Below are 20,233 nucleotides of genomic sequence, written 5' to 3'. Positions count from 1 at the left end.
CAGTATTTTCATTCTGTCATGGGGACAGTGTTAGGAAACATCATTTTTCCTTGGTCTCGGACTACAGAGTCAGCCTGGGTTTCGGTATCACCTGTTAGCATCATCTGGAGACGTAACGCAGCCAAAGAAATACAGCGTGTCACAGCTGAAAACGTTCAGGGCACATTCCTCACTTCTTTTTTTTTTTACTTTTTACCAGTTAAAAAAGGAATGCAGCACATGAATGAGGACCACAGACAGCCACATCCCCTCTTCCTGGTCCTTCAGGTAGCAGAAAAGCATCAAGATTATTTGGTTTGTTCACTTTTACCTTTGATTCTGGTCATGCTGCTGATGACACCAACAATACCCTCCCAAGGATGGTGCCAGCTCTGTCTTCCCATTTGCCTATCAGATGTCAGACAGCAACTTTTCCAAACACATCTACAGTAAGGGGGAAATAACTACTTCCTAAAACTTGCCCAAACCATTCTCCATTTTCATGCCAGTTGAAGAATCATTTCACTCACTTGGAAATTTTCAGGCTTTTTGTAAATGCCAAAGTTGTTTACAACATTAACCTTAGAACGACAGGAAAGATAGAAAGTCAGGATTCCACTAAAAAATACAGAAATATAAGCTAGAAGTAAACAAATCCTGCATTATAAGACTTGAGCATGCATGCCATAACAGGGCAAACTTTAATAACTTTGCATGGTATTCCCAGGCCAAGTCTGGGCAAAAAAGAAAGTTGTATTTCCTGCAAAAATATGCAAACCACCCTCTCCAGAGCTCACAGCAGCACAGGAGTTAACAGCGTACATTTCTGCTTTAACTATAAGACTATGTTTAATTAACTGGGAAAACACTGACTTATCCCAGAGGAAAATGCAGAAGCAACAGCTCTTTGCCCCCTGGTTAGCAGTTTTGGAGGTAAGACGCTCTAGCACACACCACTGTCACCGCCCTAGAGCCACCAGCAGCACAGACCTGACAGAGGCACCTGCTTGCAGGGTGATTTCCAAGGCCAGTGCCCTCAAAGGACAGGTGGGAAAGGACTCCCCATGCTTCCTCCCAGAGCAGACTCCTGGCATCACTCTTGTAAGCTCAAAAAACCACATTACCTATATTTCATTAAAAACAAATCCTGGGAGAGGTTATTTTCCTTTCAAGAAACCAAGCAAGAAATAAGGTTATAGGAACTAAAACACCTACAGTGTATATTAAATTCACTGAAGTTTTGATTAAACATCAGCTCTGCTTCATAGCAGAAGAAAAAAAAAAAACGCATTCACATACAAAGAGCCCCCTCTTTTGTCTTTTCCTCACCTCAGAATCTAACTTTTTTTTTTTTTTTCCAGGATAGCATTTTGGATATCTTTAAAACAGTATGCCTCATGCCTTATAGCCACAAACAGTCATTCACTGGAGCTCTTCTAGCTGGGTCTAGAGCTCCAGTTTATGGTCTCTGGAGAGGTGGGTGCCTTCTCCCTGGATCAATATATTGGAAACCACACCAAACCAAACAGGAGGATGCTTCTCATCCCTGCAGCAGAGCGAGCCAGTCTCAGATGTGGGATACACCTGGTGACTTGCAGTGCCACTATTTTCCACTTACACTGCAGGAGCACCAAACTCTCAGCACTGCCTGGGAAATTTGACTACTGCAGGTGGCTTTGAGTAAGCGATGCTGCAGGTATTACTGCTCACTCTGTCCTGAAAGGCAGAGCCTTCCCCTCGTGAAGATCATCTGCACACCAGCTTAAAGAATGAAAGAGAAAATATATAGCTAAGCCCTCCAAGAGCTCTCTGTACAGGGGAGAAAAGCAGAGGCACCATGAAATATGGAAGTGTCTCAGAAAACGCAGGCTCAGCCCCAGGTGGCCTCATCAGCACCCCCAGGGCCGGCAGCATCGAGCGCCCCGGTGTCACAGCGCTGCGCCCCGTTACCAAAGCATCTGCTCCAGCACGGCAGCGCACTCAGAAACAAACTACTCTCTGCTCTTCCATGTTTCCCAGAGCCCACAGGGAACCAGTAGAGCTGCAGAGACAATCAATGCCTGGCTCTGCTCCCAAAGACCATTGCTGGCTGCGTTATCACCGACGGGGTACCGCTGCTGTCACAGCCTGTGGGACGGCAAAGTCGCGCAGCGCTTTGCCACCCGGCCGTCAGCGCGGGATCGCTGCCTAACGAGGAGAGCGCAGAAACTTCTGGATAGGCAGCTTCTTATTCTCTGGAAACTTCTTATTCCGGAGTTTCTAACAGCCCTCTGTCTTCTCAGCCTCTAAATGAAGGTCCATGAATCCCTCTGGCACTGAAACAGGGGGATAAAACCTCAAATTTCTTTGTGGGAATTGCCAGCTAAATGGGAGCTGTCTCCTCTTATCTACAGTATGAAAAAAATCCTAACCTTTTTTTCTTTTCCCCTCCTGAATAGAAATATAAAATAGCATCATGTAGTCTTATAGTTGTGAGGAAACTGAACTTTAATGGCTTCAGCACTTGACATTATTCATAGTTAGAAAGGTCAATTTTTATCCATCACCTGAGGAAGATTGCTCCGCTTCCAGCCAGTGATATTGTTGAGAATTTGCTACCTTCAAAACAAAGTTTCCTTCAAAGCCAAGAGTGTTTGCTCCTGAAGTATTATGTAAAACTCCAATCTACTGCGTACACTGACAATACCAGCAGCAAAGGTCTTTGAAAACACTGTTCACACAGCATGAAAATTCTGAACAAATGGAAAGTTTTACAGCAATTCAATACACATAACCCTTGCTTTCACAATTCCAGTTGACACTTAAATATTTAAAAACAACAAGGGACATATGGGTTATTTATCCTCTTTTTTATTTTAATTCTGGCTCTGAAAATAGTTTCTAACTTAGTTATTTTAAAACAGAAATGGCACCATTTTAGCACTGAACTTGTGGGCAATTCATCAGGTTGTGAATTCTAACCTGACACTTACAATACACCAAATGCTTTTTCAATGCTGCTGTTGCACCATCTGCTTTGATATTGCTTCAGAATTATACTTAAAAATATGTAGCTAGGAGCAAAACGAGGTTTATAGAATTTGACTACAATCTATATCTTTCTGGGAGGGAGGATTAATCTTCAGTGCTTGAAAGCTTTTATGCTTTATAATTTTTGACAACATTTGAAAAAGAGAACACAACTGGCACTGACACAAGGATGGAAAAGTTTTCATTTTTTAAGTTATAAAATAGTCATGTTCTTGTTGAGTTCTAAAGAATATTTTGTGTGGTGTCATTTTTTCTCTTCAAAATCTAACCCACAGATATTGCTGGAATTTGTTTTAATTTTTCTTTCACGTGGGTAGTTACATAAAAAAATTATGTAACTTTTAAGTAACAAGGTACAGTAAAACAAATCTCTAAAAGATGAAGTCTTATTTTCTTACAGACTCTAAAGAGTAAAATTTACTCAAAATCTCACTTTTGTGGACAGTCATGAGTGAATGGAGAGGTTTCACATCATTACAGCTTCACGTCATAGTATAAATATTGCAGATGTTACAGTTTCAGTTGAAAATTTATACAGAATAATCAAATTGCAGAGTAGGGAGGCAGACAGTTTTATGAGATATACTGTAATTGTTCTGAGCTACTCCTGCTACTGATGAAATAGGGGCCATAAAGTGAAAAGCTTACTGTTTCTTTGTCCTTGCACTAAATATGACCTAAATGTTGCAAATCTTATGACAAAAACAAAACAAAACAAACCCACAAAAACAACCACACAAAAAAACCAACAAAAACACCCCCTGTATGTTAGATGGCTCTATTGTTGAAAGTATTTTCTTGGAAAACAGATTTTACTAGAACTCATAATTAGAAGGCTCTCCGACTCTCTCCAGTGCTGGCCTCTGTCAGAAAAAAACATCCAAGACTAGGGGGATAAGGAATATAAATTTCACTGTAAATCTCATTCTAGTTTTTCATTTTACCAAGGGAAAAAAAAAAACCAACCAAACAAAAAATCCCTCAATTTTATCTTTCTCAACTTTTCTTAATAGTAGGATATAAATAAAGACGAAGTAGCTAAGTATATTCATGCCTTTAAAAAAAAATCTATAAAATACAAAAAAGAGAAAAGAACCATGGAGATCCCACCTATGCTAATACACTACTATCCTTCATAGTATGTTTATTTATTCTTTGACCTTAGTATATTTTAAATGTGCAGGATGAAGAATTTTATCACTTCTCAAGAAGATTTATTCCTTAGACCTGATCAAAAACTTCTTTGGTAGACCAAAGGCAGAACTGTGACTTGGAGCCTTTCAGCATTTTTGCAGGGGGTGCTTCTACTGGGTCACAATTCTCAGAAATCACAAGCCCTTCTTCCACTGTGAACCCATTTGGACTTTAGTGCAAGTGCAGTGAGCTGGTTAAGAGGAGCTCAAGGGATCATCAGACCCCACTCTGCAAGAGGATGTGCCCTTTATTAGGAAATAATGATTTTATTCACGGAACAGTTTCTCATTCTGCCCTTCATTCACGCCTTTTTTTTTTTTTTTTTCTCTTTTTCTGACATAGTTTTATGCTTTCCCCTCAGTGTTAAGGAGGCAATAAGGACAACTAAGTCTCTGTCTGAGACACAAGTTCCTTTGCACTTCTGCTCTAACTGACACTTCCTCCCATTATCCCAGCCTCTCTTTATTCCCCATCTTTTCCTCATGCTCCCCCAACCTTCTTTTACCCATCTCACTAGCAATTTTACATAAGCGCCTTGGAACATTCACAATTTTGTGCTTCTTTCTTAGGGATGGCTAATGCTGACAAGGCTCATTATTTGTTCTGTAATTATCTCCTGAAACTTCCCATTTGCTGAGGGGGAAAAAAAAAAAAAAAAAAGAGCAAAATGCAGTAAGATTGCTGACACATTAAGGCTTCTGCCTATCATGCCCTTGTACTTCCTTGCTTTTTTATTTATCTGTTTCTCTTTCAGAGCTCTTTGCAAGAAGGGTTTTACTGTGGGCCATAACCAGGGCTCTCAGATAAGAGAGCAATAGTGATAACACTGCTTCCAAAGCAGGGGGTGGTTTATGCTCATTAAAAACCAAATTTCATGTCCATTGAAATTGTGTGATGCTAATTCAACTGGAAGCACTCAAATCATCTTTCAAAAACTAACACTGCAATGACTGAGGACGGCTCAGCTTGATGGATTAAAACCTTATACAAACTTCACAGCCCCAGCTGCTTAGGTAAGAGTTATTCCCATTTTATGGATAGGGAACTGATGTGCAAAGAGGTGATGTGCTTTACAAAGCTCCTGAGCCAGCCAAACTACATCTGGGTCTGGAAATCTCTTCTCTCCCTGGCCACCAAGCCCAGCGTGAGCTCACAGCACCCTGGGCACAGCAAAGGTGCCACTCCTCTGAACCTTCCATTTTTAATGCTAAATACCAAGAGTCTGCATCACACAGGATTATTCTGATGACTTGAGAGTTACCCTTGAGTACTCCCAAATTATATTTTATCTTTGCTTGTTTGTTTCAAAACATAAAGAGCTTTCTGGTAACGCTGCACCATGCATGCAGCTGTCTGGTATATTCTGTCTTGCTCTTTGAGAAGGCCCAGAGTAACATATTTATGTTTTCTCCAATATGTGCGAATCTGTCTAATTATTGCATCAATGACAAAATTATCTGAATTGTCTTTGGCAAAGCAGAAGCAAGCGACATAACATCCACTGCGCATATAAACAAAAAAGACTCATCCAAAACATTCTATCATGAACTGAAGCCCTTCACTAAATGTTAGATTTTAAAAATAAAGAAAAAAAAATTCCCACCATTTTGTTCCCCTACTAGAGACAAAATAGATAGCAGCCAATTCACTTCAAACAATATTCCTGCACAAAAAGTTGGTGACATAATTAAGAAATGTATTCAAGCTATTACTAATTTAACATAGCTCATCAATACTTCCATCAGAAAGCTGTTTATGGCCAACAGTGTCACAACTGAATTTATGCATTGTAAATATAAATATATTTTATTCATAGAAAATTCTTGTGACTTCAATTATGCAATAAGTATTTATTTGGAATTCATTATTTTTTGTTTGATAACCATCATTAATTCATGTCCAACTGATTAAGCCTGCCGTAAAGCTTTAGTGAACATCATACAGGATAAAATACAGATTTGTAGAGCTCTGTATTTTCCCTACAGCTTCAAGCGGAACACATGGACAATTACATAATACTGTTTCACACAACCACTGAGTTTTATGTTACAGAAATATATTTCAAGGCTTTCTATTGAAAACAATGTAAATCTCTAGCAAGCAATTATTGATTTAGAAGCGCTTCAGCTGCTTGCAGACTGCACAAAGTTCTCTCTTCTCAGTCTCCTTTTCCATTCCTGCCAGAGCTCCACATGCAGGGTGTTCCCTGCACCGCCCCCCACTTCGCAGGCAGGCAAATGCTTCTTCCCAAACAACCCAGCTCTCAGCACCACTGCCTTGCTTAGAAAGGGTGGGATGTTTAGGAATACATAGTAAATTTAATCTTCCTCCACATTTTTTTTTTTTTAGCAGAGTGCTAAAATTTGTGCTGGAATATAAAGTAAGGTTCGTATATTCCTGAACTGCTTTTTCTTTTTATATTGTTTTCGCTGCAGTTTCCTGAAGTTCACCAAGAAATCAGCAACAAAAAGAACAAATTAAAACAGCAAGTATGTGACAGACAAAATAAAGACTACGGGGATACTGTTGTCTGTATCTCCTGTTCCACAGAGAAATCTAGTTATCCAAGGAAACAGAAGTTCAGACTGATGCGTAAAACCATTTCACCCAAGGTAAAAGCGCAAGCCAGCAAGATTTAAGCGGTCCAAACCAAAAAACGCCTACTCATAAAACCAAACAGCTGTGTTGAGATAATTTCTGATAAACAAGGGGAGCATGAAGCCAGAAATTAATGGACCAAAATAGCTATGTTGGAAATTAAGCCCAATTAGTGAATAAAATAATGATGGGAGCTGTGCTTTCCCTTTCACTTTTTTCCTTCTGTATGCTGAGTTTGAGATCCTAATTTCAAGCTGACACCACCAAAAGGCAGGGACCAAAAGGAGCTGCTGCACAGGACATCCAGGACCTGCAAATTCCCTTTTATTCCTATTTGGCCACGGTTACAGAAAGACAAAGCCCAGAGAGCCAAAGAGAGCAGAGATCCCAGCTGAACTCCTGTGGTCAGAGCTCTTCTGCTCTTTGCTTCTTCCTTTGGGACCTTTTTAGGGCTTGCCACCCATCTAAAGAGCCCAGCTTTTCTGGCCAGCACTGAATCTTTTCTTTTGTGAGCCCTCCATCAAAAAAGCAGCTACAAATGACATTTGCCAAATGAATATTTGCCGGCCTCAAACCAACAAGAACCACTGACAGAATTCTGAGTTCACACCGCTGTTGTCAGACTCATTTGTGAAGCTGGCTTTAGAAATTTCTGGCACCACTGATAGCTGTGTCACACACCCCGAGAATTTATTCTGAATTTGTCAAAACCACTTTGCAATGAGTTCACTTTGCAATGAGTCTGAAATTATGTGTAGGACAAAAGACAAAGTGAAATATTTAAAGCCATAATTTATGTATTTATATTTTTATACAGCTAATGGAACTTAACATGCAGAGAGAAGGCTTTTATATGGTAAAGAAAATCCAGAACATCAAATACTACAGCATTAGTGATTGCTTTTGATGGTAAAATATATTATTCATAATAATTCCTGCTAAATTTAATTAAAATATTTATACTGAAAGATATTATTCATAAAACAAAGATTGATTATCAGTCAGCAGTACCAAAAATCAAGATCAAAAATTTTAAGAGTGCCTCATAAAGGAATCCTTCATGAAAGGAAAGATATTGCTGGTTTCAATGAAAGTCAACTCAGTGGAATATACAGATTAAAGCCAGGAAGAACAGTGTCCTTGTGCATTATGATGGCACTGAATTCTAAAATGAAACCCAGGAGATAGGAAGATCCTAAGTGGATTTAAAGAACTCTCCTGTTTTCAGGCAATGTTTAAATACCAAATCACATTTTTTAAAGAATGCATTACAGGTCTCTCCCATTAAGTTTCTTCTTGATGGGCTGTGGTTGTGTGGAGCTGGTTGTTTGTTTTTAAGAAATCCAACTGGAAATGCACTGTGATTATCTCTCCCTGAAGATAAGCACTTCTTTTTAATAAACTCTCATTGCTCACTGGTAATAATTCATTTTTCACATACTGTCAGCCCATGCAGACACAAATATTCTCTATCCAAAAACACCAGCAGGGAGAACATCTACAATTCTTTTTCTTCAAGATTTTACCTAAACTGAAGTAGCAACACAGTCATCCTAGGGAACATCATCACTTAGAAAATGGTAACAGCACCTGGTTCCCTTCTATGAGGTTGAAATCAGATGTGCAGCAAAAAGGACTACTGCCATTCCTATTAATCTAAGCAGTTCCCTCACCACTTCCTTTTTAGTTAAGAAGATATTTTCTTTTTGTTGAGAAGTGAAGCGAGCAGATGGACATCATACTCCACTGCAATAACACTGCTTTACATCTCTTTGACAATGTAACAGCACTGTATATTAGTGTAATGTAGTCCCACTTAAAGTCTCCTTTTCACTGACAGAACAGCATGAATTAACTTTCACGTAAGTGAAAATAAGTCTCCTGTGAATTCCAGGAAAAAAATATGACGTAGTGAATGCAAAACAGTGAGCAAATCTTGGATGCTGATGGAAACCATACCATTAAAATATCATTCTGACTTAAGGGCTTTCCAAGTATTGCAAAGCAAATAGGGATTATCTATTTAGCTCACACTTAAACAACAAATCATATGTTCTCTGATCTCCAGAGATGATAGCACTGAGGCACATGATTGATGCATTATGGTATATTAATCACCAAGGACGGTGTGCCTGTACTGCACAAGAACTCCCCAGAAGGGTTTCAGTCTCCTGCAGCAGCAACCCACCACCTCCCTGGCAGTACTGACTTCTGTGGGGATCATCCTCAGAAAAACAACAGGATTAAATTCTCTGTCTTGAAGGGTGACATCAAATAGCATTATAGATATCGAGCACCTTCACCATGCCACAGGTCCCAGGGCATCAAAGCCCACTCTGCTTCATTCACACAGTGCAGAGTTACACACATTTAGATCCAGTCCTGCTGCCTGTGCTACTTCCAGGATTAAATAAGCCCACAAACTGCTCAGATTTAGCAGAGAAATTTTATAAAGGCAGACAAGTGCCCAAAAGTTGCTGCCTTCACACCCTCCAGCTGCCGCTCTGGGAGCTAGGAGGAGGAGGGTGTGCCAAGGAAGCCTCTCCCCTGCCCTGAAGTCAGTGCTGGAGGATGCAGTGAGCTCTGGAAATGATGCAGCTCTGGATGCAAACTCACCTGGGGCAGCCCGGAGATGTGGGATTTATTAAACTCTCTTGCTAACAGGACTGTGTGCAGCACACACTCTCGAGGGATATGATTCTGCAGTCCTCACCTCACAGGCAAACCAGCACATGTTTGACTAACCACTCCGAGGAGGAGCTCCACACAAATGAAGAGAGTCGCACAAGCACAGCACCTCGTGCTTTTCCCACACAGACCTTACTACACACAGGGAAGTAACCTGAGGTTTTAGATGCTGCAACTCTCCCAGACATATCCACCTTGCCCTCTATTACTACTTAAAATTACAAGTAATAATCCTCCTCTCTGACGTGGCATCTGGTCTACTTCTTCAGGCAAGCCCTTGTCTCCTTACTGAAAACACTTGGCTAAACCCCAGATCAGCTGCATGGCCCTCTCTGCCTCATCCCAGGCTGCTTCAAAAGTGAGAGCAAAAGGAAGGTAAACTAGAATTCCTATCACGATGAAAGTTTTAGGCTGAAGAAAAGGCATTCAGAATTACATTACACATCTAAAAAAAATTCCTAAACTAGTTTTGCAGTGTGTCTATCAGCTGGTTTATCAGCCTGAGATGTGGCAAATGGTGTAGAAATGTCTTGAGTACACCTGAACGGAAGAAGGGGCAACGTATAGGATGTAAAATCAAGAGGAAGACAGATTACAGGATGAAAGGTAATAAACAAACACAGTTTTAAATAAGTCAGTTGCGTTTCATCTGCTTCTACAATTTTCTCTTGATTCCTTACCTGTCCACTCCACCTACCAAAAATGACAGTTACAGAAATATAAAGCTGTTGCCAAAAATGAAAACCTTCTGCATATATAAAGCAGCCAACTAAAGAACTTTACCTTGTCCATTTGCCATTTATTTGGTGCGGTATTTCTACCTCAGTCTGTATTTTACAAAACTTTGATATTAATATCATAGGATTTCAATCCAAACTTTACAATATCAAATGCTGTTTTTTTCAGTTGTAGGCACGTGCCTCATTAAGTCACCACAAAAATTCTTTATGTTGCATTTTTTAACAGGATACTCAAACAAACCACAGTGAAACAAATGATGAGAACGAATCCTTGCTGTCATCACTGCATTTTACAAATGGGATGCCTGATTTTATTTCTTTCCCATCTCTCTGTAGTGAAAATGTTGCTGAATGTGAGCTATTAGGGCTAAGAAGGGGTGGTAAGGCAGGGCTTATAAATGGGTTAGAAAAGAAAGCTGTTTAAATCGCGAGGAATGGAGTGCCTCAGTGCCTTGGACAAACAATCCACCATTCAAATGAACTAACTCAGTTTTCTGCATGTGTTCTAGCAGTGTGTTTTATTAATAAGTCCTCAAAAACCTTGCATGGCGTTTGCAGGATTTATCTCAGCCGCTTGTTTTCTTGATGTTTTTTCCCCACAATTGGAAGGCCACCTACTTTGAGTTCCTCATGGCTGATTTCTTTCTCCACTAATGTTCAGTAGCTATTGTTTTATTGCAATGTATTTACAAGAAACAGGCAATTTTTTAAGGTGCCAAGAGCTTCAAGCTTTGTTTGTTTATAGCTCCTCTGTGCACTGCTACATTTTTTCTTGGATTCAACTGCCAATGTAAGGGATTAAGGGGCTAAGCGAGTTTGACTGGTGCAGGAATCTTTCAAATATGTTCTTCTAGCTCAACTCTTTCGCTGGCAGTTTTTACTTAACGATAACTGCCAAAATAAAAATCCCCTGGTGCAGCGGGAGTGACAAAACAATCACACTTCTCAGGCACAATTCAATATCTATTCACACCTCTGAAAAAAATGAAATAAAATAAAAGCTGACAAAATTATAAAGCTCTGGCTTGTTGGCTTACTTTTGCTGGGGTTTTTATTTAGGTTTTCTAAATGCCCCAACTAATCTTTGGATTGTTAGAGAGGGCTGGAGTGAGGGTTTGCTGATTTGTGCTCTGCCCACAAGGCAATAATCATTCAATTAAGCTCTTGTAAGTGAAAATAACTTTTCTTAAGACCATCCTACAAAAGTCTTGCAAGAACACCCCCCTTCAGTTACTGCCATTTTTGTTACCTGCAAATTTTCTTTGCCTCCTGGTCCCCACATGCCAGTGATACTTCTAGAGTTTCATCTCTAGAAACAGAAATTATTCCTTGCATGACAGCTTTACCTATTGTCTTTCTAGGGAAGGTTGAGATATCATTGTTGATGAAAAGAGTGATTTAGTAGTAACAGCAACTAAATTCAAGGCCACCCCAAGCCTACCTCTGTGGATACAACTCGTTCTTGAGCAGTCCTATTGTTCTGTTCCTTGTTTTCCAGGCACAGAGATTAAAGCTGCAAAAAGAAGCTCTAGGGGTTTGTCTTTAGCAAGGATGGAAATGGGTCCCTCTTGCTCTCACACACTTAGCTCCTGAACCTCAAAGTGAAGCACAATTGTGTCCATTTAAACCTAGGAAAGCATGCTTCTTAAATAATTAAAAAGATGTTGCCTACAAGTGATTTTTCAATAGTAAGATGAAGATAACAGTACTGATACTCATTCTCATACTCTTCTGTTTTGTTCATTAGATTTAAGCATTTCAACTACAAACTGTTTGGTGGGGTTTTTTAATTATGAATAGCCCTACATCAAGATTTTTTTTTAAAGACACACACACAAACTGTTATTTGGCAAAAGATGACTGGCGGGTTGTAGCATAACTGTGAAAGAGCAGGAAGCAAGAATAAAAGAATCACCAGAATGAGAATCATTTTGATCTCACAATTGAATGCCCATAAAAATACTCTCATTAACATTTGTAGATGACACAGTGATAAAAAACACATGGAAAACCTTTAACTCTTGAGGAAGTTGTGTTGAAACAAGTACTGAGCAGAGTTATGGACCAGGGAGCACAGGGCACAGGTCCTACCAAGGGAATGACAGTTTGAAGCCAAAAAAGCTGCAATTCCGTCAAGGAAGTGCAGGTTAAGTGGAAAGGTAATTCAGATACACTGTCACAATGCTGGGTACAAACCAAACTAAACCCCAGTTCAGTATGCGACAAAGAATGAGCAAAGTCTAAGAACAAGACAATGTTACAGACCGTGCGACTACACAGCATCTGGTAACCACAGCTGAGAAATTAGAGGAAAAGTGTAAACACATGACAAGTAAGGTTTCCAGGTTAGATAAATACGTCTTATTGGCAGACAAAGACTTGATCCCCTTAGTCCACCTGAAAGAGGTCCCCAGTGTTGTACAATTCCACCATCTACACATCTCCACAGAGGAAAGAGAGAGTGCAATGAGAACCTCAGCCGAGAGAACCTCGGCCGTGAGGCAAACATTCCTCAAACTGAGGGGGACTGACCACTACAAAAATCTATAAAGACCAATCACAGATTATCCCATCTCTTGGCATTTGTCCTAGGTTACAATGTAAAATGTGCCCAAAGTATGTATTCTATCACCATCTACATGAAATGTTGTTGTGCACCACTGTTTCCCGTGCCCCCTCCCTCCAGACTATCTTCTGTTAATGGCCCATCAATACCGTCCTGCATGACTCATAGATAACTCTCCCCAGGAGCTATCTCTGTTTAATAGGCAATCAAGGACCCATTGCAAAACTGATAAAATGATATCAGTCCATTGTGAGATGCTCCGCCCAGGGGGAGGAGCCAAGCATTCCCACCTGGATATAATCGGGGCCTTGGGACAGCACAGGCAGCCTTACCCACTGGACTCCCAGAGGACAAGAGCTACCAGACCTTTCTGCAAGAACACTGCTTCAACAAGACCACTTCATCTGGACTGCCACCACCACGGTTTCAGGTTGTATTCTGACTCTGTCAGTGATCTTTTGTACCATTGCATGTGTTTTATTTTATTTTACTTTTTTTTTTTTCCTCTCCTATTAAATTGTTTTTTCTGACTTGGAGTCTCTCGCTGGTTTTGCCTTCAAGCCAGCACATATATTTTGGCGCCCAACGTGGGGCAGGAGGTACTGAGAAAAGTCAGAATTACAATTTTGTAGTGAGGAAAAAAGAAACAGCTGTCCGCTATGATGCTCAACATGCTTTCATATATCTTATACCTAGCTCTCTACATTTTCCCACACATGGGGCAGTATTTGCCGGTCTTAATGCTCATGTGTAGACCAGGGTATGGTACCAGAATTGCTGTATTGGTCTATTATATTTATTGTATGATAACCTCTGAGGCAATGAGCATCATTCGGAATATATACTCTATTTTGTGTTCTTGTCCTGGTCCAGAATGCTACATCTGGGCTCTCAATAATCGCACCCAGCCCCTGTGGGGAGGGGTAAAGAATGATTTTTTCCAGTCTTTTAGGTATGGCACAGCAGTTTTCAAAAGTATTGAGTTCTCTCTAGGTGCCAAGGACAGCATAATATTGTTGTTAGTTCTGCTTTGCCTTCTCTGCACGGCCTGCACCATGTTTAGAAATCAAACACTACATGGGGTGGTGCAGCGTCTCCTTGAGGAGGAGGGAAAAAGAAACAAATGCAAAACAACGGCATCCGTGTCTACACAAACTGTCGTAGAGGAAACAGGAACCGCATCTATGCAGACTGTCACAGAAAAGAAAAGAACCAAAAACAAGGCAACAGTTTCTGCATCTACTCAGACCATCACAGAAGAGAAAGGAACCAAAAACAAAGCAACAGTTTTTGCATCTACTCAGACCATCACAGAGGAGAAAGGAACCAAAAACAAAGCAACAGTGTCAGTGTCTACACAAGCTGTCACAGAGGAGAAAGAAACCAAAAGTGCCATCAGCATCTCCACACAAACTGTCACCGAAGCAGAACAACCTAAACCAGTGGCAGTTGCCCCTGTTCAGAAGAAGAAATCAAAGAGCAAATCAGTCCGCATAATGACTGATGAGGATGTGGCAGGACCTTCGCACCCAGCAGAAGAGACAGAGCCAGAGATCATCACCCGCTCTCTATCCCTGGGTGAGCTGCGTGACCTGCGGAGGGAATTCACCCGCCAGACAAACGAGTCCATCCTAACCTGGCTGCTCCGCATCTGGGACGCTGCAGCCAATGACACCATTCTGGATGGAAGTGAGGCCAGGCAACTGGGATCGCTGTCTCGGGATGTGGTCATTGACCAGGGGATCGGGAGAACCCAACAAACTCTCAGCCTCTGGCGGCGACTGCTAACAAGTGTGAGGGACAGATACCTTTGTAAAGAAGACCTCCAGGTGCACCAAGGAAAATGGAGCACAATGGAACAAGGTACCCGATGCCTGAGGGAATTGGCTGTGCTGGAGATCATTTTCTCAGAAGACGAGAGATTTCCTAAAAGCCCAGATGATGTCCAGTGCACATCGCAGATGTGGTTAAGATTTGCACGGCTTGGACCAGAGATGTACTCCCGTTACCTGGCAACGCTGCAATGGAGGGAAGGTGAGGACAAGGTGGGCGTCTTGGTCAATAAACTAAGAATTTACGAGGATACTGTCACCGCCCCATTTCGTACCCATGTCTCATCCGTGGAAACAAGGCTGGCTGAGCAAGTCCGGAGCTTGATTGAAGAGGGCCATCAGAAACTAAAAAAGGAACTTAAGGAAGAAATTTACCACATCTCGCCAGAACCAACAAGAGTCTCTGCCATTAGGAGCAGGTACCCACCAGCCAGGGAGAGAGCATACACTCCACGGGGTAACCTCTGGTCTTTTCTTCGGGAACATGGAGAAGACATGAGGAATTGGGATGGAAAACCCACCTCCTCCTTAGCAGCCCGGGTACGTGAACTGAAGAGAGAGACACCTACCACAAAGAGCTCATCTAGAGCCAACATTGCTCCAGTCTCAAAGGCACAGAACCCCAGACAGTATAAGAAGAATGATATGACTGATCCACTTGAAGGGACCTCAGGAACATATTTACAGGAAGAAAGCAACGTGTACCATGACCAGGAATAGGGGGGCCCTGCCTCTAGCCAGGTAGAGGAAAGGGACAATCGGATCTATTGGACTGTGTGGATCCGATGGCCTGGCACATCTGACCCACAAAAATATACGGCTTTGGTTGACACTGGTGCCCAATGTACCCTGATGCCATCGAGGTATGTAGGAACAGAATCCATTTCTATTTCTGGAGTGACAGGAGGGTCCCAGCAGCTGACTGTATTGGAGGCCGAAGTGAGTTTAACCGGGAATGGATGGCAAAAACACCCCATCGTGACTGGCCCAGAGGCCCCATGCATCCTTGGCATAGACTACCTCAGAAATGGATACTTCAAAGATCCAAAAGGATATCGCTGGGCTTTTGGGATAGCTGCTGTAGAGACAGAAGACATCAGACAACTGAGTACCTTGCCTGGTCTCTCAGATGACTCCTGTGCTGTGGGACTACTAAGAGTTGAAGAACAACAGGTACCAATCGCCACAACAACAGTACACCGACGGCAATACCGCACCGACAGAGACTCTGTGACTCCTATCCATGAGATGATTCGGAAACTGGAGAGCCAAGGGGTGGTCAGCAAGGCTCGTTCACCTTTCAACAGCCCTATATGGCCAGTGCGTAAGTCCAGTGGAGAATGGAGACTGACTGTGGATTACCGTGCTCTGAATGAAGTCACCCCACCACTAAGTGCTGCTGTGCCAGACATGTTGGAGCTTCAGTACGAGCTAGAGTCCAAGGCAGCAAAGTGGTATGCGACCATTGATATTGCCAATGCCTTCTTCTCCATTCCTTTGGCAGCAGAGTGCAGGGCCCAGTTTGCCTTCACCTGGAAGGGCATACAGTACACCTGGAACCGACTGCCCCAGGGGTGGAAACACAGCCCCACCATCTGCCATGGACTGATCCAGACTGCACTGGAAAAAGGTGAGGCTCCTGAACATTTACAGTACATTGATGACATCATTGTATGGGGGAACACAGCAGGGGAAGTCTTTGAGAAAGGAGAAAAGATCATCCAGATTCTGCTGAAAGCTGGTTTTGCCATTAAGCGAAGTAAAGTGAAGGGACCAGCCCAAGAAATCCAGTTCCTGGGAGTAAAGTGGCAAGATGGACGGCGGCAGATTCCCACTGAGGTCATCAATAAGATCATCGCCATGTCCCCACCGACCAGCAAGAAGGAGACACAAGCTTTCCTAGGCGCCATAGGTTTCTGGAGGATGCACATTCCTGAGTACAGCCAGATTGTGAGCCCTCTCTACCTGGTCACCCGCAAGAAGAACGATTTCCACTGGGGCCCTGAACAGCAGCAAGCCTTTGCCCAGATCAAGCAGGAGATCGCTCATGCGGTAGCCCTTGGCCCAGTGAGGACGGGACCAGAGGTGAAGAACGTGCTCTACTCAGCAGCCGGGAACAATGGCCTGTCTTGGAGTCTTTGGCAGAAGGTGCCTGGGGAGACTCGGGGCCGACCACTGGGATTCTGGAGCCGAAGCTACAGAGGATCTGAAGCCAACTACACTCCCACAGAGAAGGAAATCTTAGCCGCCTATGAAGGACTTCAAGCTGCCTCAGAAGTAATTGGCACTGAAACGCAGCTGCTTTTGGCACCTCGACTACCAGTGCTGGGATGGATGTTCAAGGGAAAGGTTCCTTCCACGCATCATGCCACTGACACCACATGGAGCAAATGGATTGCCCTCATCACACAGCGCGCCCGTATTGGAAACCCGAATCGCCCTGGGATTCTAGAAATTATAACTAACTGGCCTGAAGGTGAGACTTTTGGACTATCTTTTGAAGAAGAGGAAGAACAAGTGACACGTGCCGAGGAAGCCCCACCGTATAACGAGCTACCAGAGACTGAAAGACAATATGCCCTTTTCACTGACGGTTCCTGTCGAATTGTAGGCGCTAACCGGAAATGGAAGGCTGCAGTATGGAGCCCCACACGACGAGTTGCACAAGCTACTGAAGGACAAGGTGGATCAAGTCAAATTGCAGAACTTAAAGCCATCCAGCTAGCTTTAGATATTGCCGAACGAGAGAAGTGGCCAAGACTCTATCTCTACACCGACTCGTGGATGGTAGCTAATGCTCTGTGGGGATGGCTGAACCGCTGGAAAAAGGCCAATTGGCAGCGCAGAGGGAAACCCATCTGGGCTGCTGAGATTTGGCAAGACATCGCCGCCCGAGTAGAGAAGCTGACCGTTAAGGTTCGACACGTGGACGCACATGTGTCCAAGAGTCAGGCTAATGAAGAGCATCACAACAACGAGCAGGTGGACAAAGCCGCCAAGGTGAAAATATCACAAGTGGATCTAGACTGGCAACACAAGGGAGAAGTATTCTTAGCCCGTTGGGCCCATGATGCGTCTGGTCATCAGGGGAGAGATGCAACATACCGATGGGCCCGTGACCGAGGGGTGGACCTTACTATGGACAACATCTCACAGGTCATCCACAACTGTGAGACCTGCGCTGCAATCAAACAGGCCAAGCGGGTAAAGCCTCTGTGGTACGGTGGACGATGGTTGAAGTACAGGTATGGGGAGGCCTGGCAGATTGACTACATCACCCTTCCCCAAACCCGCCAAGGCAAGCGCTATGTGCTAACTATGGTGGAAGCCACCACTGGATGGTTAGAGACCTACCCTGTACCTCATGCTACTGCTCGAAATACTATCTTAGGCCTTGAAAAGCAGGTCTTGTGGAGACATGGCACTCCTGAGAGAATCGAGTCAGACAATGGGACCCATTTCAAGAACGGCCTTATAAACACCTGGGCTAGAGAACATGGCATTGAATGGATATATCACATCCCTTATCATGCACCAGCTGCCGGGAAAGTTGAACGGTGCAATGGGTTACTTAAGACTACCCTGAAGGCGCTCGGTGGGGGGACTTTCAAAAATTGGGAACTGAACTTAGCAAAGGCCACCTGGATGGTCAACACTCGAGGGTCAATCAATCGAGCTGGTCCTGCCCAGTCTGAACCCTTGCACACAGTGGATGGAGATAAAGTCCCTGTGGTACACATGAAAGGCATCTTAGGAAAAACTGTTTGGATTAATCCCACATCAAGCAAAGGCAGACCCATCCGTGGGATTGTTTTTGCTCAAGGACCTGGTTCCACTTGGTGGGTAATGCAGAAAGATGGGGAAACCCGTTGTGTACCACAGGGAGACCTAATTTTAAGTGAGAACTGAGTGTAGGGTTTCATTCTGTATATGTGTATATTTATCTATCTAGCTGTAAGAATGTATTAATTTAGGTATAATGTAGATGGTCATAGAATAAGGGGTGGATTATGTCCTAGGTTACAATGTAAAATGTGCCCAAAGTATGTATTCTATCACCATCTACATGAAATGTTGTTGTGCACCACTGTTTCCCGTGCCCCCTCCCTCCAGACTATCTTCTGTTAATGGCCCATCAATACCGTCCTGCATGACTCATAGATAACTCTCCCCAGGAGCTATCTCTGTTTAATAGGCAATCAAGGACCCATTGCAAAACTGATAAAATGATATCAGTCCATTGTGAGATGCTCCGCCCAGGGGGAGGAGCCAAGCATTCCCACCTGGATATAATCGGGGCCTTGGGACAGCACAGGCAGCCTTACCCACTGGACTCCCAGAGGACAAGAGCTACCAGACCTTTCTGCAAGAACACTGCTTCAACAAGACCACTTCATCTGGACTGCCACCACCACGGTTTCAGGTTGTATTCTGACTCTGTCAGTGATCTTTTGTACCATTGCATGTGTTTTATTTTATTTTACTTTTTTTTTTTCCTCTCCTATTAAATTGTTTTTTCTGACTTGGAGTCTCTCGCTGGTTTTGCCTTCAAGCCAGCACAGCATTCCAGCCTTTCTAGAATATACACTTATTAATCAGTAACCTCCCGACAGTGTGACATTTGTGACATGGAATTCACGACCCACACCACACCACATTCTGCATATTTAAAACCTGTCAGAGAAAACACCCCATGTGTTCTACCCCTGTAACATGTGGAAATAACCATATATCAGTGAACTTTGCATCTACATTTCTTTCTTACTTTGTCTAAAAGTATATCTATGTATTTCTTAGAACAGCTCCTCCTGGCATGAGGAAAGCTTGATAGCTCTTGGCATAAAAGAACATGTGATTAACACGTGTGGGCTCAGTGTTCCTCATTTGAGAATACTGGCTTCATTTGTATGGAATACAAATATGTCACATTTCCTTAGTATCTGAAACAGAACATTTATATTTATGAGGATATAAACTCATTTTCTCAAGTCTCCGATATTTGTTGAAAATTAATCATCCCCTTGCGAAACACGTTCACTAGAATATTCATAGGACGCAAACATAATGAATAATCATATTCAACTTTCATAATCAAAAGTTCCCAAAGCAATTTACAGGAGATAAGTATCATTATCCCCATTTACAGCGAGGGAAACTGAGGCATAAAATTAACCTGCTTGACATTAAATAGCAGAAATATGTTACATTTTAGATTTCTGGAAAAACTCTGGAATTCCTCTTCCTTTAATACATAAAGATAGTCAAAGAAAAAAAAAAATTCAATGAATATTAATATGTTTCTGTGATCTCCAGCAATATTTCCCTCAAGCAACTGATAGTTTTCCACAGTGTTCAGCATGTCTGTTTACTTCTAAGCCTATCCATTTCCCCTTGAATTACTCAAATATTATACTATTTTGTGAAAATTTAAAACAGGTTTCTTGACTTTATTTGCAGCAATGTTGAGACACCAGAAATGCCATGCACAGTCTCTCCAACAATTTTTTCCTTCCTTCTGTTTTAAAGCTTTTTTGTTTATATAAAAAGGTTTAAAAATGATGGAAGGTCACCCCAACCAAAGTTTGCCTAATCTAGCAGTTACCACT

The sequence above is a fragment of the Hirundo rustica genome, chromosome 15 (assembly GCF_015227805.2).
Source record: "Hirundo rustica isolate bHirRus1 chromosome 15, bHirRus1.pri.v3, whole genome shotgun sequence".
In the NCBI taxonomy this organism is placed as follows: Eukaryota; Metazoa; Chordata; class Aves; order Passeriformes; family Hirundinidae; genus Hirundo; species Hirundo rustica.
This window is presented reverse-complemented; position numbering follows the sequence as displayed.